Genomic DNA, 20,211 nt, shown 5'->3' on the forward strand with positions numbered 1-20,211 from the left:
TTTGTTTATTTGATTCAGTCAATTTCTTTTAGTTTGTTTTAATTTCTTCCTCACCCCCTTCACCCTCTTTATTTTTCGTTCTTTCTTTCTTTGATAACTACAATTCTGCTCACTAACCCACTAACTGTTTGATAAATTGCATTACTCACACTAACAATTACTCTAGCAAGAATAGTTTCTTCATTTTATCTCCTGTTGTGTAATCTATCTGTTGTATGACAGGGAGAAGAGAAGGAGTTTCAACATCCTTCGATTCAGAACCTAAAAGGACCCTTTGGAGACTAAGAAGAGAAGCAAGAGGGGAAAGAATTATTGGTGCTGAGGAAGAAGAGGAAGAGTACTTTGAACCCGACATGGGGGAGAATTTGGAGAACAATCATGAAGAAGAAGCTCACAACCTTGCTTGAGAAAGCCATGCAAACCGTGCTGGGCAAGAAAAATTTGGACTACTTCTATGAGTCTAATCCAGAAAACTGTGGAAGTAGCATTCAGAAGCCCACCATACATGCCAACAATTTCGAATTAAAACCCCAGCTCATCACTCTTGTTCAGAATAATTGTTCATTTGGAGGAAGTGCTCAAGAAGACCCCAATCAACATCTAACCACCTTCCTGAGAATTTGTGACACTGTGAAATCCAATGGAGTCCATCCAGATGTCTATAGGTTGCTCTTGTTCCCTCTTTCACTCAGGGACAAGGCATCCAAATGGCTTGAATCCTTCCCAAAGGAGAGCTTAACAAATTGGGAAGATGTGGTGAACAAGTTTTTAGCAAGATTTTATCCTCCTCAAAGGATCAACAGGCTGAGAGCTGAGGTGCAAACTTTCAGGCAACAAGATGGTGAGACTCTTTATGAAGCATGGGAGAGGTTCAAAGACCTAACAAGAAGATGCCCACCAGATATGTTCAATGAATGGGTTCAACTTCACATCTTCTATAAAGGTCTTTCCTATGAGTCAAAAAAGGCTGTGGATCATTCATCAGAAGGCTCTCTAAAGAAGAAGAAAACAATTGAAAAAGTCATAGATGTCATTGAGACAGTTGCTGAGAATGACTACTTCTATGCCTCCGAAAGAAGTAACACCAGAGGAGTAATGGAGCTGAACCACATGGATGCATTGTTAGCTCAAAATAAGATGATCACAAAGCAGCTAACAGATCTTACCAAGAAGGTGGAGGAGAACCAAGTTGCAGTAGCCATCACCTCATCGTCAGCTCAAGAAGGAGTAAACATAGGAGAAGAAGGTGACTGGGAGCAAGCCAACTATGTTGGAAACTCACCTAGACAAGTCCGTGATCCATACTCCAAAACTTACAACTCTGGATAGAGAAATCACCCCAACTTTGGATGGGGAAACCAACAAGACCAAAGGCAAGATCAGAGACGCCACATCCTCAACTCCAACAACAATGCAACTCGTCAACACACCTCACAGAGATCCTACCAAACTCCATCTAACCACCCTTCTTAACCCCCTAATCTCAATCCATCATCAATAACTGAGGAGAGATTATCAAAGATTGAGGCTCTACTTGAAAATCTATGCAAGGAAATTCAAGATAGTAAAGCTTTCTGGGAAGAAGTGCAATCCAACATGCAGAATCAAGATGCTGCCATCAAGAAACTGGAAACACAGATTGAATTCTTATTCAAGCAAGCCCCTAGACACAACAATTGCAGCAATATTAACTTAATACCAAAGGAGGAATGTCAAGCTATCACCCTCAGAAGTGGGAAGGAATTAAAGGAGACCCACAAGAAACCACCAGAGAAGAAATTGGATGAAGTAAACAAAGGACATGAGGAAGCTCAACCCTTAAACCCTAAGCCACATCAAGAAGGAGAAGCACTCAAAGCATGCTTCTCAAAGGCTTCATACCCCCCAACAGCTGCAATTAAAGAAGATGGGAGAGGACAACCAGTTCTCAAGATTCTTGGAAATCTTCAAGAAACTACAAATAAACATACCCTTTGCTGAAGCAATAGAGTAAATGCCACTCTATGCCAAGTTCTTGAAGGAATTGGTGACCAAAAAGAGAAGCTGGAAGAATAATAAGACCGTGGTGCTCACGGAAGAATGCAGCGCCATCATCCAACACAAATTGCCTTAGAAATTGAAGGACCCTGGGAGTTTCCAAATCCCTTGTATCATTGAGAAAATCACTGTGGAAAAGGCTTTATGTGATCTAGGAGCCAGCATAAATCTAATGTCTCTAGCAATGATGAAAAAAATAAAGATTGAGAAAGCCAAACCAACAAGAATGGCCCTACAACTAGCAGACAGATCATTCAAATTTTCCCATGGGATAGTAGAAGATTTGTTGGTAAAAGGTGGGTGACTTCATCTTTCCAGCATATTTCGTGGTATTAGACATAGAGGAAGGAGCTAAGACTTCCATCATCCTGGGAAGGCCATTTTTAGCCACTGCCGGAGCCATTATTGATGTCCAAAAGGATGAACTTATCCTTAAATTACATGAGGAAAAAATGACATTTAATGTGTTTAAGGCCATGAGTTTCCCACACAACTCATTGGGAGAATGTTTGAGGTTGGACTCCGTAGAAGCTTTGGTACAAGAAACTCCTGAAGAAGAACTTAAAGCATCAACAGAAGAAGAAATAGCAGCAAGCGAAGAAGCTGCAGCCGCTGAAATACATGTTCAAGGCATGCTAGAAGAAAAGGAGGAAAGAAAAGAAGTGCCCAAACTAGAGCTTAAAGTACTGCCAACTACTCTCAAGTATGTATACTTGGGAGAAAATAAAAGTTATCTAGTGATCATAAATTCAGCCCTCAGCCAAGAATAAGAGGAAGAGTTGCTTCAAGTCTTACAAAAGCATAAGGATGCCATTGGATGGACACTTGCTGACTTGAAATGAATCAATTCAGCCATATGCATGCATAAGATACTCCTAGAAGAAGGTGCCAAAACCATCCATTCAGCCCCAAAGAAGGTTAAATCCAGCAAAGAAGGAAGTAGTGCAGAAAGAATTTATGAAATTGTGGTAGGAAGGAGTAATCTATCCAATTTCAGATAGCCAATGGGTCAGTCCAGTTCAAGTGGTTCCCAAGAAAGGAGGAATCACTGTGGTGCCCAACAAAAGGAATGAGCTAATCCCTACAAGAACCATCACAGGCTGGAGAATGTGTATTGACTACAGGAAGCCCAATGAAGCCACAAGAAAGTATCATTTCCCACTTCCCTTCATGGATCAAATGTTGGAAAGACTTGCGGGACATGCATATTATTGTTTTCTAGATGGTTATTCATGATATAACTAAATAGTGGTTGATCCAAGAGACCAAGAGAAAACATCATTCACCTGCCCATATGGAGTGTTTGCCTACAGGCGCATGCCATTTGGGCTATGTAATGCACCCGCAACTTTTCAACGCTGCTTGCTCTCCATTTTTCAGATATGATAGAGAAGTTCATCAAAGTTTTCATGGATGACTTCTCAGTATTTGGAGATTCCTTCCCTAATTGCCTAAACCATCTTGCCTTGGTATTAAAAAGATGTCAAGAAACCAATTTAGTCTTGAAATGGGAAAAATGTCATTTCATGGTGACAGAGGGAATAGTTATTGGCCATAAAGTTTCTAATCAAGGCATTGAGGTAGACAGAGCTAAGGTGGAGCTAATTGAAAAATTAGGAGCTTTTTGGGACATATTGCCTTCTATAGAGGGTTTATTAAAGATTTTTCAAAGATAGCCAAGCCCTTAAGCAATCTCCTGATGTCTGATACACCATTTATTTTTTATGAGAAATGCATGCTAGCATTTGAAAACTTGAAAAAGAGGCTATCCTCGGCTCCTATCATCACCCCACCTGATTGGAATTTACCATTTGAACTGATGTGTGATGCATCTGATTTCGTAGTTGGGGCAGTGTTAGGGCAGAGAAAAGAAAATTTGATGCATGTGATATACTATGCCAGCAAGGTCCTTAATGATACTCAAAGGAATTATACCACAACCGAAAAGGAGTTGCTGGCAATAGTTTTTGCATTTGACAATTTAGATCATATCTTATTGGCTCTAAAGTTATTGTTTTCACTGATCACACAGCACTCAAATATCTATTTGCCAAACAAGAGTCAAAACCAAGACTAATGAGATGGATCTTATTGTTGCGGGAGTTCAACATTGAAATTAGAGACAAAAAGGGTGTGGAGAACACAGTGGCAGACCATCTATCCAGAATCCCTTGTGAGAAGGATGATGCCCATGATACAAGTGTAAATGAATTCTTCCTAGATGAGCAGCTAATGATGATTCGTAAAGCACCATGGTTTGCGGATATTGCAAATTTTAAAGCAGCCGGTGACTTACCCCCTGGAATCAACAAATATCAAAGAAGGAAACTCATCAATGATGCCAAGTATTTCATTTGGGATGAACCCTATCTCTTTAAGAAATGCTCAGATGGAATCCTTAAGAGGGGGATCTCAGAAGAAGAAGGACGAAGGGTCCTGTGGAGTTGCTATAGTGCTAGTTTTGGAGGTCACTTTGGAGGAGAAAGAACTGCCGCAAAGGTGCTACAATGTGGATTCTTCTGGCCCACTATCTTCAAAGATGCTAAGGAATTAGTGAGAAGCTGCAACAAATGCTAAAGGACTGGCAACCTTCCTAAGAGAAATGAGATGCCACAGCAATACATTCTAGAGCTTGAACTATTTGATGTATGGGGAATCGATTTCATAGGACCATTCCCACCCTCATATTCAAACAAGTTTATCTTGGTGGCAGTAGACTATGTATCTAAGTGGGTGGAGGCAGTGGCGACCCCAACTAATGACAACAAGGTAGTCATAAACTTTCTTTGAAGGAATATCTTCACCAGGATTGGAGTCCTACGAGCCCTCATCAGTGACGGAGGGAGCCATTTTTGTAATAGACCATTGGAAGCCCTACTCCTGCGATATGGGGTGAAGCATAAGGTTGCCACACCTTATCATCCCAAAACAAGTGGACAAACAGAGATATCTAACCGAGAGTTGAAAAGGATTCTGGAAAAGACTGTGGGGATATCAAGAAAGGACTGGGCGAAGAAGCTAGATGATGCTCTTTGGGCATACAGGACAGCCTTCAAAACACCAATTGGGATGTCCCCATATCAACTGGTGTATGGTAAGGCTTGTCACTTGCCATTAGAGCTGGAGCACAAGGCCTCCTGGGCCCTTAAAACACTAAACCTAGATAGCACTGCTACTGGTGAAAAAAGGGTCCTGCAGCTTAAGAATTGGAAGAATTTAGATCTCAAGCATATGAAAATACCAAGATCTATAAGGAAAAAGCAAAAAGGAGACATGATCTTAATTTGGTACCCAAAAGTTTCGAAGAAGGGCAACATGTGCTTCTCTACAATTCTAGACTGAAACTCTTTCTTGGGAAACTCAAATCAAGATGGTCGGGACCCTTTCTAGTCACAAAAGTCTCACCTTATGGACACATAGAAATAATGGAAGAAGGCTCAAAGAGAAGGTTCACTGTGAATGGACAAAGACTCAAACACTACTTGGGCAGCATGGGGAAGACCCCCAAATAGAAGTATAACCTCAACTAAGGAAAGAATCGTCGAGCTACCGATGCTAAAAAAGTGCTTTGTTGGGAGGCAACCCAACCTGAGGTAATTCTCTTTTCATAAGTCTTTCAATAAAAATTTTAAGTTGGATTCTCTATTGTGTGAGGAGCTAAGTTTGGTGTTACACACCAAAAACAATTCAATGGTGAATATAGGGCTCTAAGTTTGGTGTTCCATCAAAACTCCAGCTGAAGAGTGCATTGCAACCCTTAGTGATGAAGCATTCCTCTAGCAATTAGAGAACTTACTTGACAGGGGCTTAATGATAAACCCCAATTTGACGGTTTATCTTGTATTGAATTTAGAGTATTTTGACGACCTTTTCTCACATTTAACCTGTGAATTAGCATGGTTTTGTAATCTCTCCTGTATTTGTGCTTAAGTGTAAAAACATGCTTTTTAAGCCTTATTTTGATGAATTCTAACTCCTCTTTGATTCCATAAGATGCCTTGATGTGTTTGCTAGTAATTCCAGGATTGAAATAGGCTAGGCATGGATCAAAGGGAGCAAGGAAGGAAGCATACAAGTGGAGAGAAGCATGAAAAGTCAAAGAAGTGAAATCAGCCAAGCACGTGCATGCGCACAAGGCGCTCGCGCGCACATTGCAGAATCGGCCAGGGGCGCGCACGCGTACCGTGCGCGCACGCGTCGCAGTCCGCATATGACTTCATTAAAGCAACACGTGCCTGGCAATTTGGAAGGGTTTCTGAACCCATTTTGGCGCCAATTGCTGATAGAAAGGAATAAAAGGATCAAGGATTGAAGGGGAAGAAATCTTGGAATCATTTTTAGCATCATTAGGATTAGGATTAGTTAGTTTTAGAGAGAGAAGCTCTCACTTTTCTCTAGAATTAGGATTAGGTTTAGGTTAATCTCTCTTCTTAGATCTAGGTTTAATTCATGATTTGATTCACTTTTCCTTTATCAATTCTTAATCTTCTCATCTTCCTCTCTCTAGTTATGTACTTTACTTCCTATAATTCTTCACTTTGTTATGGATAAATTGTTGTTCCTTTGTTTTCTTTCAATAATGCAATTTGAGGTAATTCATGATAATTGTGATTTCCTTGAATTGTTGTTGTTAATTCTTTTCAATAATTGTTGTTAGATTTTATTCTTGTTATCAATTTACTATGCTTTCCTTTTGTGCCTTCCAAGTGTTTGATGAAATGCTTGGTTGGATTTTCGTGTAGGTTTTGTTCTTCTTGGCCTAGGTAGAGTAATTAGTGACTCTTGAGTTATCTAATTCCTTTGTTGATTGATAATTAGAAGTTGCTAATTGATTTGAATGCCTCTAAAGCTAGTCTTTCCTTTAGGAGTTGATTAGGACTTGAGGAATCAAATTGATTCATCCACTTGACTTTCCTCCATGGTTAGAGGTTAACTAAGTGGGAGCAATGGACAATTTGTCATCACAATTGAGGAGGATAACTAGGATAGGACTTCTAGTTCTCATATCTTGCCAAGAGCTTTGCTAGTTGTTAGTTTATTTTCTTTGCCATTTATATTTCTTGTCTAAAATCTTAAAAACCCCAAATGTAACTCACAACCAATAACAAGACACTTCATTACGATTCCTAGGGAGAATGACCCGAGGTCCAATACTTTGGTTTATAAATTTTAGGGGTTTGTACTAGTGACAAACAACTTTTTGTATGAAAGGATTATTGTTTGGTTTAGAAACTATACTTTACAACGAGATTTCATTAGTGAAATTCTAAACCGTCAAAAATCTAATCATCACTTAACCTCTAAGATATAGATTATCTTTTTAGCTCATAGTTGTTTCTTAATAAAAAGCACACAAGGTTCTTACACGCATCCAATTTGTCAAGTAAGCACAGAACTAAGTTTGGTGTTCACACACCAAGTTAAGTTCTGAAGCTCACAAACACGCATGCATGCTAACCCTTTTCCAAGTGCTTGGAGAACAAGCAACTTTTAATAGTGTTGCAGGAATTCAATCAATCTCAGAGAATGAGCATACTCCATCATCCAAGGAAACAGACAGGGATGCAAATATTAGGATGAGAATACCAAGGAAGATATCATGAGGTTGTTTCAAACCATCTCGAACTGCAAAACTCTAAGTGAAAAATGATTGAATAGAACCTGCATCTTTTACTTGTTCCGCTTTATTCACATCTAAAGTTGCTAGCTTAATGTCTTGAATGTTCACTTTCATCTTTCTTACTTGTATGCTTGTCTCTTTAAGTTAATCAAAAAGAAAATGTTATGAAAAGAACAAGAGTGGAGTTATTTTATGAAGTGCATTCTGAATATTTGTGGTAGGATGATTAGTAAGCTAAGTTGGTTCACCAAAAAGGAAAGAAAGCAACTATCTATCCTGAATCCTATGTTTGAGACAAACCCTTTGAGACTAACTAAACAATAAGATCCCAATAAGAAAAGAGGAAGAGCAATAAAAGTGAAAAAGAAAGAAACACAATAAGAAACAATGCTAGGCACCAAGGGTTTCAAAATTGAGGCATGTGTCTATGGTGTTTATGTACAAGGGATATACTTGGATGAATAAGCTCTTAGGGGTGCCTTATCACTTCGTAACTTGGATTACCTAATCTGCGATTATCAGCTGAAAGTCCACTATCAAGAGTAACTGGTGGACGAAATTGTGATCACTATTCTTTAAGTTGTACTTTTATGGAATTTGAAATTGGCACGAGTGGACACAACTCCGTTCAACTAACCAGCAAGTGTACTGGGTCGTCCAAGTAATAAACCTTACGTGAGTAAGGGTCGATCCCACAGAGATTGTTGGTATGAAGCAAGCTATGGTCACCTTGTAAATCTCAGTTAGGCAGATTAAAATTGGTTTATGGTTTCGAAAATAGAAATAAGAAAATAAATAATAAAAGGGATAGAATACTCATGCAGATTCATTGGTGGGAATTTCAGATAAGCGAATGGAGATACTGTATGGCTCAAGGACGCCTGCTCTCCCACTGCTTCAACTCAATCCTTCTTACTCCTTTCCATGGCAAGCTGTGTATAGGGGTTCACCATCAGTGGTGGCTACTTTCAATCCTCTCGGGAAAATGATCCTATGCGGCTGTCACTCGCATGGCTAATCGTCTGGAGGCATCACCCATGGTTGATGGCTACATCCCATCCTCGCAGTGAAAACTACGCTCACGCGCTCTGTCACAACACGGCTAATCACTGGTTGGTTCCTGCGCCTACTGGAATAGAACCCCTTGATTCTTTTGCGTCTGTCACCAACGCCCAGCACTTGCAAGTTTGAAGCACGTCACAGTCATTCATTACCGGAATCCTACTCGGAATACCACAGACAAGGTTAGACTTTCCGGATTCCCAGGATCCTACTCGGAATACCACAGACAAGGTGAGACTTTCCGGATCCTCATAAATGCCGCCATCTCTCTAGCTTATACCACGAAGATTCTGTTGGGGAATCTAAGAGATACACATTCAAGCTCGGTTGCATGTAGAACGGAAGTGGTTGTCAATCACGTGCGTTCATAAGTGAGAATGATAATGAGGGTTACTTATCATCACATTCATCATGTTCTTGGGTACGAATGAATATCTTGGAATAAGAATAAGAGATTTGAATAAAAGACAATAGAATTGCATTAATACTTGAGGTACAGCAGAGCTCCACACCCTTAATCTATTGTGTGCAGAAACTCCACCGTTGAAAATACATAAGTAGAAGGTTCAGGCATGGCCGAATGGCCAGCCCCCATGTGGTCACAAGACCGAATGATCAAAAGAGACTTAAAGTGATCAAAGATATCTAATACAATAGATAAATGTTCTATTTATAATAAACTAGCTCCTAGGGTTTACATGAGTAAGTAATTGATGCATAAATCCACTTCCAGGGCCCACTTGGTGTATGTTTGGGCTGAGCTTGATTAATCCACGAGCTGAGGCTTCTCTTGGAGTTGAACTCCGAGTTATGACGTGTTTTGGGCGTTCAACTCCGGATCGTGACGTTTTTCTGGCGTTTAACTCCAGACAGCAGCATGAACTTGGCGTTCAACGCCAAGTTACATCGTCAAGCTTCGAATAAAGTATGGACTATTATATATTGCTGGAAAGCCCTGGATGTCTACTTTCCAACACCGTTGGGAGCGCGCCAATTGAAGTTCTGTAGCTCCAGAAAATCCATTTCGAGTGCAGGGAGGTCAGATTCCAACAGCATCAGCAGTCCTTTTGTCAGCCTTCTTCAGAGTTTTGCTCAAGTCCCTCAATTTCAGCCAGAATTTACCTGAAATCACAGAAAAACACACAAACTCATAGTAAAGTCCAGAAATGTGAATTTAACATAAAAAACTAATGAAAACATCCCTAAAAGTAGTTTAAACTTACTAAAAACTATCTAAAAACAATGCCAAAAAGCGTATAAATTATCCGCTCATCACAACACCAAACTTAAATTGTTGCTTGTCCCCAAGCAACTGAAAATCAAATAGGATAAAAGAAGAGAATATACTATAAATTCCAGAACATCAATGAATAATAATTATAATTAGATGAGCGGGACTTGTAGCTTTTTGCTTTTGAACAGTTTTGGCATCTCACTTTTTCCTTTGAAGTCTAGAGTGATTGGCTTCTCTAGGAACTTAGAATTTCGGATAGTGTTATTGACTCTCCAAGTTGAGCATGTTGATTCTTGAACACAGCTACTTATGAGTCTTGGCCGTGGCCCTAAGCACTTTGTTTTCCAGTATTACCACCGGATACACAAATGCCACAGACACATAACTGGGTGAACCTTTTCAGATTGTGACTTAGCTTTGCTAGAGTCCCCAGTTAGTGGTGTCCAAAGCTCTTAAACACACTCTTTTGCTTTGGATCACGACTTTAACCACTCAGTCTCAAGCTTTTCACTTGGACATTCATGACACAAGAACATGGTTAGGGACAGCTAGATTTAGCCGCTTAGGCCTGGATTTAATTTCCTTGGGCCCTCCTATCCATTGATGCTCAAAGCCTTGGATCCTTTTTACCCTTGCCTTTTGGTTTTAAGGGCTATTGGCTTTTTCTGCTTGCTTTTTTATTTATTTATTTTTTTTTTCGCACAAGCTTTTGCTTTTTCACTGCTTTTTCTTGCTTCAAGAATCAATTTCATGATTTTTTTCAGATCCTCAATAACATTTCTCTTTGTTCATCATTCTTTCAAGAGCCAACAATTTTAACACTCATAAACAACAATATCAAAAGACATATGCACTGTTCAATCATTCATTCAGAAAACAAAAAGTATTGTCACCACATCAATATAATTAAATTAAATTCAATGATAAATTCGAAATTCATGTACTTCTTGTTCTTTTGAATTAAAACATTTTTTTTTATTTAAGAGAGGTAAAGGATTAATGGAATTTATTCATAGCTTTAAGGCATGGTTACATACTAATGATCATGAAGTAGAGACACAAAACATAGATAAACACAATATTAAAAACCGAAAACAGAAAAAAAATAAAGAACAAGGAATGAATCCACCTTTAGTGGCGTCTTCTTCTTGAAGGACCAACAATGTCCTTAAGCTCTTCTATGTCCCTTCCTTGCCTTTGTTGCTCCTCCCTCATTGCTCTTTGATCTTCTCTTATTTCTTGGAGAATGATGGAGTGCTCATGATGTTCCACCCTTAATTGTTCCACATTGTGGCTCAAATCTTCTAAGGAGGTGTTGAGTTGCTCCCAATAGTTGTTGGGAGGAAAGTGCATTCCTTGAGGTATCTCAGGAATTTTTTGATGATGAGCTTCCTCATGCACTTCTTGAGGACCGTGAGGAGCTTCTCTTACTTGCTCCATCCTCTTCTTGGTGATGGGCTTATCTTCTTCAATGGGGGTATCTCCTTCTATGATGACTCCAGCTGAGTAACATAGATGGCATATAAGGTGAGGGAAGGCTAGCCTTGCCATGGTGGAGGACTTGTCGGCTATTTTGTAGAGTTCATTGGAGATGACCTCATGAACTTCCACTTCCTCTCCAATCATGATGCTATGAATCATGATTGCCCGATCCACAGTAACTTCGGATCGGTTGCTAGTAGGAATGATAGAGCGTTGAATGAACTCCAACCATCCTCTAGCCACAGGCTTGAGATCCAGTCTTCTTAGTTGAACTGGCTTGCCTTTGGAGTCTATTCTCTACTGAGCTCCTTCCACACATATGTCCATAAGGACTTGGTCCAACCTTTGATTAAAGTTGACCCTTCTAGTGTAGGGGCGTTCATCTCCTTGCATCATAGGCAAGTGAAACGCCAACCTCACATTTTCCGGACTAAAATCTAAGTATTTCCCCCGAACCATTGTGAGATAGTTCTTTGGATTCGGGTTCATACTTTGATCATGGTTCCTAGTGATCCATGCATTGGCATAGAACTCTTGAACCATCAATATTCTAACTTGTTGCATGGGGTTGGTTATGACTTCCCAACCTCTTCTTTGGATTTCATGTCGGATTTCCGGATACTCATTCTTTTTGAGTTTGAAAGGGACCTCGGGGATCACCTTCTTCTTTGCCACAACATCATAGAAGTGGTCTTGATGGCTTTTGGAGATGAATCTTTCCATCTCCCATGACTCGGAGGTGGAAGCTTTTGTCTTCCCTTTCCCTTTTCTAGAGGATACTCCGACCTTAGGTGCCATTGATGGTAATGGAAAAACAAAAAGCTTATGCTTTTACCACACCAAACTTAGAATTTTGCTCGCCCTCGAGCAAGAAAAAAAGGAAGAGAAGAAGAAGAAGAAGAGAATATGGTAGAGAGGGGAAGAAATAGGTTCGGCTATGTGGGAGAAGAAGGGGTTGTGTTGTGTGAAAATGAAGTAGAATGGAAGGGTATTTATAGGGAGAGGGGAGGGTGGGTGTTCGGCCATATTGGGTGGGAATGGGTAGGAAATTGAATTTGAATTTTATGAAGGTAGGTGGGGTTTATGGGGAAGAGTGGATTGATGTGAAAGGTGAATGGGGTAATTGGGAAGAAGAATTGAGGTGATTGGTGAAGGTTTTTGGGAAATGTGATATGGGAAAGGGTGAAATGAGATTAGGATTAGGAGAGTGTGATTAGGATAAAAAGAAAAGGTGGGAATATGGTAGGTGGGGATCCTGTGGGGTCCACAGATCCTGAGGTGATCCTGTGGGGTTCACAGATCCTGAGGTGAAAAGAAATACCATTCCTTCACCATATAGGCATGTAAAATGCCTTCGTGCATCATTCTGGCGTTTAAACGCCCATTGGTGCACGTTCTGGGCGTTCAACGCCCATGTAATGCATGTTTCTGGCGTTGAACGCCAGTTTCATGCTTGTTGCTGGCGTTCAACGCCAGCTTGTCTCCTCTAGGCACATTTCTGGCGTTCAACGCCAGGATGTTGCTTGTTTCTGGCGTTGAGCGCCAGAATGGTGCTCTGTTCTGGCGTTGAACGCCAGCCAGATGCATCTTACTAGCGTTGAACGCCAGTCTGCGCGACCTCCAGGGTGAAAAATTTTTTTTTTCTTCTGTTTTTGACTCTGTTTTTAATTTTTTTGATTTTTTCGTGACTCCTCATGATCATGTACCTAATAAAACACAAAATAACAATAAAAATAAAAATTAGATAAATAAAATTGGGTTGCCTCCCAACAAGCGCTTTTTTAATGTCAATAGCTTGACAGTGGCTCTCATGGAGCCACAAGGTGATCAGGTCAATGTTAGTGTGTAGTCCCATCACCAAACTTAGAGTTTGGATATGGGGTCTGAACACCAAACTTAGAGTTTGGTTGTGGCTTAACAACACCAAACTTAGAGTTTGACTGTGTGGGCTCTTCTTGACTCTGAACTGAGAGAAGCTCTTCCTGCTTACTCTCTTTTGTCACAGAGGGGTGGCCATGTGCCTTAAACACAAGGTAGTCCCCATTCAATTGAAGGACTAATTCGCCTCTGTTGACATCTATCACAGCTCCTGCTGTAGCTAGGAAAGGTCTTCCAAGGATGATGCAATCATCCTCTTCCTTCCTAGTGTCTAAGATTATGAAATCAGCAGGGATGTAAAGGCCTTCAACTTTTACTAACATGTCCTCTACTATTCCATAAGCTTGTCTCACTGACTTATCTGCCAGTTGTAATGAGAACAAGGCAGGTTGTACCTCAATGATTCCCAGCTTCTCCATTACAGAGAGTGGCATAAAATTTATCCCTGACCCTAGATCACATAGAGCCTTTTCAAAGTTCATGGTGCCTATGGTGCAAGGTATTAAGAACTTGCCAGGATCTTGTTTCTTTTGAGGTAGAGTTTTCTGAATCCAAGTATCAAGTTCACTAATGAGCAAGGGAGGTTCACTTTCCCAAGTCTCATTACCAAACAACTTAGCATTCAGCTTCATGATAGCTCCTAAATATTGAGCAACTTGCTCTCCAGTCACATCTTCATCCTCTTCAGAGGAAGAATAGTCTTCAGAGCTCATGAATGGCAGAAGGAGATTTAATGGAATCTTTATGGTCTCTGTATGAGCCTCAGATTCCTTTGGATCCTTAATAGGAAACTCCTTCTTGCTTGAAGGACGTCCCAGGAGGTCTTCCTCACTAGGATTTTCGTCCTTCTCCTCCCTAGTGCATTCGGCCACTTTGATTAAATCAATGGCCTTGCACTCTCCTTTTGGATTCTCTTTTGTATTACTTGGGAGAATACTGGGAGGAGTTTCAATAACTTTCTTACTCAGCTGGCCCACTTGTGCCTCCAAATTTCTAATGGAGGATCTTGTTTCATTCATGAAACTGAAAGTGGCCTTTGACAGATCAGAGACAATATTGGTTTAAATTAGCAGTGTTTTGTTCTGAATTCTCTGTCTGTTGCTGAGAAGATGATGGATATGGCTTACTATTGCTCAGCCTATCGCGTCCACCATTGTTAAAGCCTTGTTGAGGCTTTTGTTGATCCTTTCAGGAGAAATTTGGATGATTTCTCCATGATGGGTTATAGGTGTTTCCATAAGGTTCACCCATGTAATTAACCTCTGCCATGGCAGGGTTCTCAGGATCATAAGCTTCTTCAGAAGCTGCCTCTCCAGTACTGTTGGATGCATGTTGCAATCCATTCAGATTTTGAGAGATCATGTTGACCTGTTGAGTCAACATTTTGTTCTGAGCCAATATGGCATTCAGAGCATCAATTTCAAGAACTCCTTTCTTCTGAGGTATCCCATTATTCACAGAATTCCTCTCAGAGGTGTACATGAATTGGTTGTTTGCAACCATGTCAATGAGTTCTTGAGCCTCTTCAGGCGTTTTCTTCAGGTGAATAGATCCACCTGCAGAATGGTCCAATGACATTTTCGAAAATTCAGAGAGACCATAATAGAATATATCTAATAGGGTCCATTCTGAAAACATGTCAGATGGACATCTTTTGGTCAGCTGCTTGTATCTTTCCCAAGCTTCATAGAGGGATTCACCATCTTTTTGTTTGAAGGTTTGAACATCCACTCTCAGCTTGCTCAGCTTTTGAGGGGGAAATAATTTATCCAAGAAGGCAGTGACCAGCTTATCCCAGGAGTCCAGGCTATCCTTAGGTTGTGAATCCAACCATATTCTAGCTCTGTCCCTTACAGCAAAAGGGAAAAGCATGAGTCTGTAGACTTCAGGATTAACTCCATTCGTCTTTACAGTCTCACAGATCTGCAAGAACTCAATTAAAAACTGATAAGGATCTTCAGATGGAAGTCCGTAAAACTTGCAGTTTTGTTGCATTAATGCAACTAGTTGAGGCTTAAGCTCAAAGTTATTGGCTCCAATGGCAGGAATGGAGATGCTTCTTCCATCAAACTTGGACGTTGGCTTTGTGAAGTCACCAAGCATTCTCCTTGCATTATTATTATTATTTTCGGCTGCCATCTCCTTCTCTTGTTCGAAAATTTCTGAAAGGTTGTTTCTGGATTGTTGTAATTTAGCTTCTTTTAATTTTCTCTTTAGAGTCCTTTCAGGTTCTGGATCAATTTCAACAAGAGTGCCTTTTTCCCTGTTCCTGCTCATATGAAAGAGAAGAAAACAAGAAAAGAAAGAGGAATCCTCTATGTCACAGTATAGAGATTCCTTTATGTTAGTAGAAGAAGAAAGGGGTAGAAGAATCCAAATACAAGGGATATAAGAAGTTCGGATTCTTAGATGAAGAGAGGTGAAGAGAAGTGTTAGTAATTAATTAATTAAATAGAATAAGAGAAGAGAAGAGAGATTTCGAAAATAGTTTTTGAAAAAGAGGTTAGTAATTTTCGAAAATTAGAGATAAGATAAGATTAAAATTAAAATTTAAAACAAAAAGAATTTTTGAAAAAGAGATGAGATATTTTCGAAAATTAGAGAGGGAAAAGTAGTTAGTTGGTTTTGAAAAAGATAAGAAATAAACAAAAAGTTGGTTAGTTGATTGAAAAAGATTTGAAATCAAATTTTGAAAAAGATAAGAAGATAAGAAGTTAGATAAGATATTTTGAAATCAAATTTTGAAAAAGATAAGATAAAAGATAAAAAGATATATTTGAAAAAGATATTTTGAAAAGATTTAATTTTAAAAATAATTTCACTAACAAGAAGCTACAAGATAAGATTCTAGAACTTAAAGATTGAACCTTTCTTAACAAGAAAGTAACAAACTTCAAATTTTGAATCAATCACATTACTTGTTAGCTAATTTTCGAAAATTTGATATAAAGATAAGAAAAAGATTTTGAAAATTAATTTTTAAAATTTTCGAAAATAATAAAAAAATGAAAAAGATATGATTTTTGAAAAAGATTTTGAAAAGATAAGATTTTTAAAAATTGAAATTTTGACTTGACTTGTAAGAAACAACTAATTTTTAAAAATTTTTGACCAAGTCAACCCAAAATTTAAAAAATTTGGAGGGAAATAAGGAAAAGATATTTTTTTGATTTTTGAATTTTTAATGAAAAACACAAAAATGACCCAAAACATGAAAATTTTGGATCAAGACACAAGATGCATGCAAGAACACTATGAATGTCAAGATGAACACCAAGAACACTTTGAAGATCATGATGAACATCAAGAACATAATTTTGAAAAAAAATTTGATGCAAAGAAAACATGCAAGACACCAAACTTAGAAATCTTTAATGCATGGACTCTAACAAACAAAAAATGCACATGAAAAACAACAAACAACACAAAACAAGAAATCATCAAGATCAAACAAGAAGACTTGTCAAGAACAACTTGAAGATCATGAAGAACACTATGAATGCATGAGATTTCCGAAAAATGCAAGAAAATTTTTTTAAAGCATGCAGTTGACACCAAACTTAAAAATTGACTCAAGACTCAAACAAGAACACAAAATATTTTTGATTTTTTATGATTTTATGATTTTTTTGAATTTTTATTATTTTTTTTTCGAAAAATATTTTTGGAAAAAACGAAAAAATAAAAGAAAAATTTTTGAAAGAGATTTTTGAAAAGAAAATTACCTAATCTGAGCAACAAGATGAACCGTCAGTTGTCCATACTCGAACAAATCCCCGGCAACGGCGCCAAAAACTTGGTGGACGAAATTGTGATCACTATTCTTTAAGTTGTACTTTTATGGAATTTGAAATTGGCACGAGTGGACACAACTCCGTTCAACTAACCAGCAAGTGTACTGGGTCGTCCAAGTAATAAACCTTACGTGAGTAAGGGTCGATCCCACAGAGATTGTTGGTATGAAGCAAGCTATGGTCACCTTGTAAATCTCAGTTAGGCAGATTAAAATTGGTTTATGGTTTCGAAAATAGAAATAAGAAAATAAATAATAAAAGGGATAGAATACTCATGCAGATTCATTGGTGGGAATTTCAGATAAGCGAATGGAGATACTGTATGGCTCAAGGACGCCTGCTCTCCCACTGCTTCAACTCAATCCTTCTTACTCCTTTCCATGGCAAGCTGTGTATAGGGGTTCACCATCAGCGGTGGCTACTTTCAATCCTCTCGGGAAAATGATCCTATGCGGCTGTCACTCGCATGGCTAATCGTCTGGAGGCATCACCCATGGTTGATGGCTACATCCCATCCTCGCAGTGAAAACTACGCTCACGCGCTCTGTCACAGCACGGCTAATCACTGGTTGGTTCCTGCGCCTACTGGAATAGAACCCCTTGATTCTTTTGCGTCTGTCACCAACGCCCAGCACTTGCAAGTTTGAAGCACGTCACAGTCATTCATTACCGGAATCCTACTCGGAATACCACAGACAAGGTTAGACTTTCCGGATTCCCAGGATCCTACTCGGAATACCACAGACAAGGTGAGACTTTCCGGATCCTCATAAATGCCGCCATCTCTCTAGCTTATACCACGAAGATTCTGTTGGGGAATCTAAGAGATACACATTCAAGCTCGGTTGCATGTAGAACAGAAGTGGTTGTCAATCACGTGCGTTCATAAGTGAGAATGATAATGAGGGTTACTTATCATCACATTCATCATGTTCTTGGGTACGAATGAATATCTTGGAATAAGAATAAGAGAGATTTGAATAAAAGACAATAGAATTGCATTAATACTTGAGGTACAGCAGAGCTCCACACCCTTAATCTATGGTGTGCAGAAACTCCACCGTTGAAAATACATAAGTAGAAGGTTCAGGCATGGCCGAATGGCCAGCCCCCATGTGGTCACAAGACCGAATGATCAAAAGAGACTTAAAGTGATCAAAGATATCTAATACAATAGATAAATGTTCTATTTATAATAAACTAGCTCCTAGGGTTTACATGAGTAAGTAATTGATGCATAAATCCACTTCCGGGGCCCACTTGGTGTATGTTTGGGCTGAGCTTGATTAATCCACGAGCTGAGGCTTCTCTTGGAGTTGAACTCCGAGTTATGACGTGTTTTGGGCGTTCAACTCCGGATCGTGACGTTTTTCTGGCGTTTAACTCCAGACAGCAGCATGAACTTGGCGTTCAACGCCAAGTTACGTCGTCAATCTTCGAATAAAGTATGGACTATTATATATTTCTGGAAAGCTCTGGATGTCTACTTTCCAACGCCGTTGAGAGCGCGCCAATTGGAGTTCTGTAGCTCCAGAAAATCCATTTCGAGTGCAGGGAGGTCAGATTCCAACAACATCAGCAGTCCTTTTGTCAGCCTTCTTCAGAGTTTTGCTCAAGTCCCTCAATTTCAGCCAGAATTTACCTGAAATCACAGAAAAACACACAAACTCATAGTAAAGTCCAGAAATGTGAATTTAACATAAAAAACTAATGAAAACATCCCTAAAAGTAGTTTAAACTTACTAAAAACTATCTAAAAACAATGCCAAAAAGCGTATAAATTATCCGCTCATCACAACACCAAACTTAAATTGTTGCTTGTCCCCAAGCAACTGAAAATCAAATAGGATAAAAGAAGAGAATATACTATAAATTCCAGAACATCAATGAATAATAATTATAATTAGATGAGCGGGACTTGTAGCTTTTTGCTTTTGAACAGTTTTGGCATCTCACTTTTTCCTTTGAAGTCTAGAGTGATTGGCTTCTCTAGGAACTTAGAATTTCGGATAGTGTTATTGACTCTCCTAGTTGAGCATGTTGATTCTTGAACACAGCTACTTATGAGTCTTGGCCGTGGCCCTAAGCACTTTGTTTTCCAGTATTACCACCGGATACACAAATGCCACAGACACATAACTGGGTGAACCTTTTCAGATTGTGACTTAGCTTTGCTAGAGTCCCCAGTTAGTGGTGTCCAGAGCTCTTAAGCACGCTCTTTTGCTTTGGATCACGACTTTAACCACTCAGTCTCAAGCTTTTCACTTGGACATTCATGACACAAGCACATGGTTAGGGACAGCTTGATTTAGCCGCTTAGGCCTGGATTTAATTTCCTTGGGCCCTCCTATCCATTGATGCTCAAAGCCTTGGATCCTTTTTACCCTTGCCTTTTGGTTTTAAGGGCTATTGGCTTTTTCTGCTTGCTTTTTTTTTATTTATTTTTTTTTCGCACAAGCTTTTGCTTTTTCACTGCTTTTTCTTGCTTCAAGAATCAATTTCATGATTTTTTTCAGATCCTCAATAACATTTCTCTTTGTTCATCATTCTTTCAAGAGCCAACAATTTTAACACTCATAAACAACAATATCAAAAGACATATGCACTGTTCAATCATTCATTCAGAAAACAAAAAGTATTGTCACCACATCAATATAATTAAATTAAATTCAATGATAAATTCGAAATTCATGTACTTCTTGTTCTTTTGAATTAAAACATTTTTTTATTTAAGAGAGGTGAAGGATTAATGGAATTTATTCATAGCTTTAAGGCATGGTTACATACTAATGATCATGAAGTAGAGACACAAAACATAGATAAACACAATATTAAAAACCGAAAACAGAAAAAAAATAAAGAACAAGGAATGAATCCACCTTTAGTGGCGTCTTCTTCTTGAAGGACCAACAATGTCCTTAAGCTCTTCTATGTCCCTTCCTTGCCTTTGTTGCTCCTCCCTCATTGCTCTTTGATCTTCTCTTATTTCTTGGAGAATGATGGGGTGCTCATGATGTTCCACCCTTAATTGTTCCACATTGTGGCTCAAATCTTCTAAGGAGGTGTTGAGTTGCTCCCAATAGTTGTTGGGAGGAAAGTGCATT

General features: G+C 39.1%; 1 non-coding gene across 1 annotated transcript; it reads right to left on the minus strand.

Annotated features, from left to right (window-relative positions):
• Nucleotides 1–801: 801 nt before the first annotated feature.
• On the minus strand, nt 802–908 carry LOC112793046 (small nucleolar RNA R71). Its single transcript, XR_003197756.1, has one exon. It is a non-coding gene; the product is annotated as a small nucleolar RNA R71 (small nucleolar RNA).
• Between the last annotated feature and the right edge of the window lie 19,303 nt (nt 909–20,211).

The sequence above is a fragment of the Arachis hypogaea genome, chromosome 3, assembly GCF_003086295.3.
Source record: "Arachis hypogaea cultivar Tifrunner chromosome 3, arahy.Tifrunner.gnm2.J5K5, whole genome shotgun sequence".
Lineage (NCBI taxonomy): Eukaryota > Viridiplantae > Streptophyta > Magnoliopsida > Fabales > Fabaceae > Arachis > Arachis hypogaea.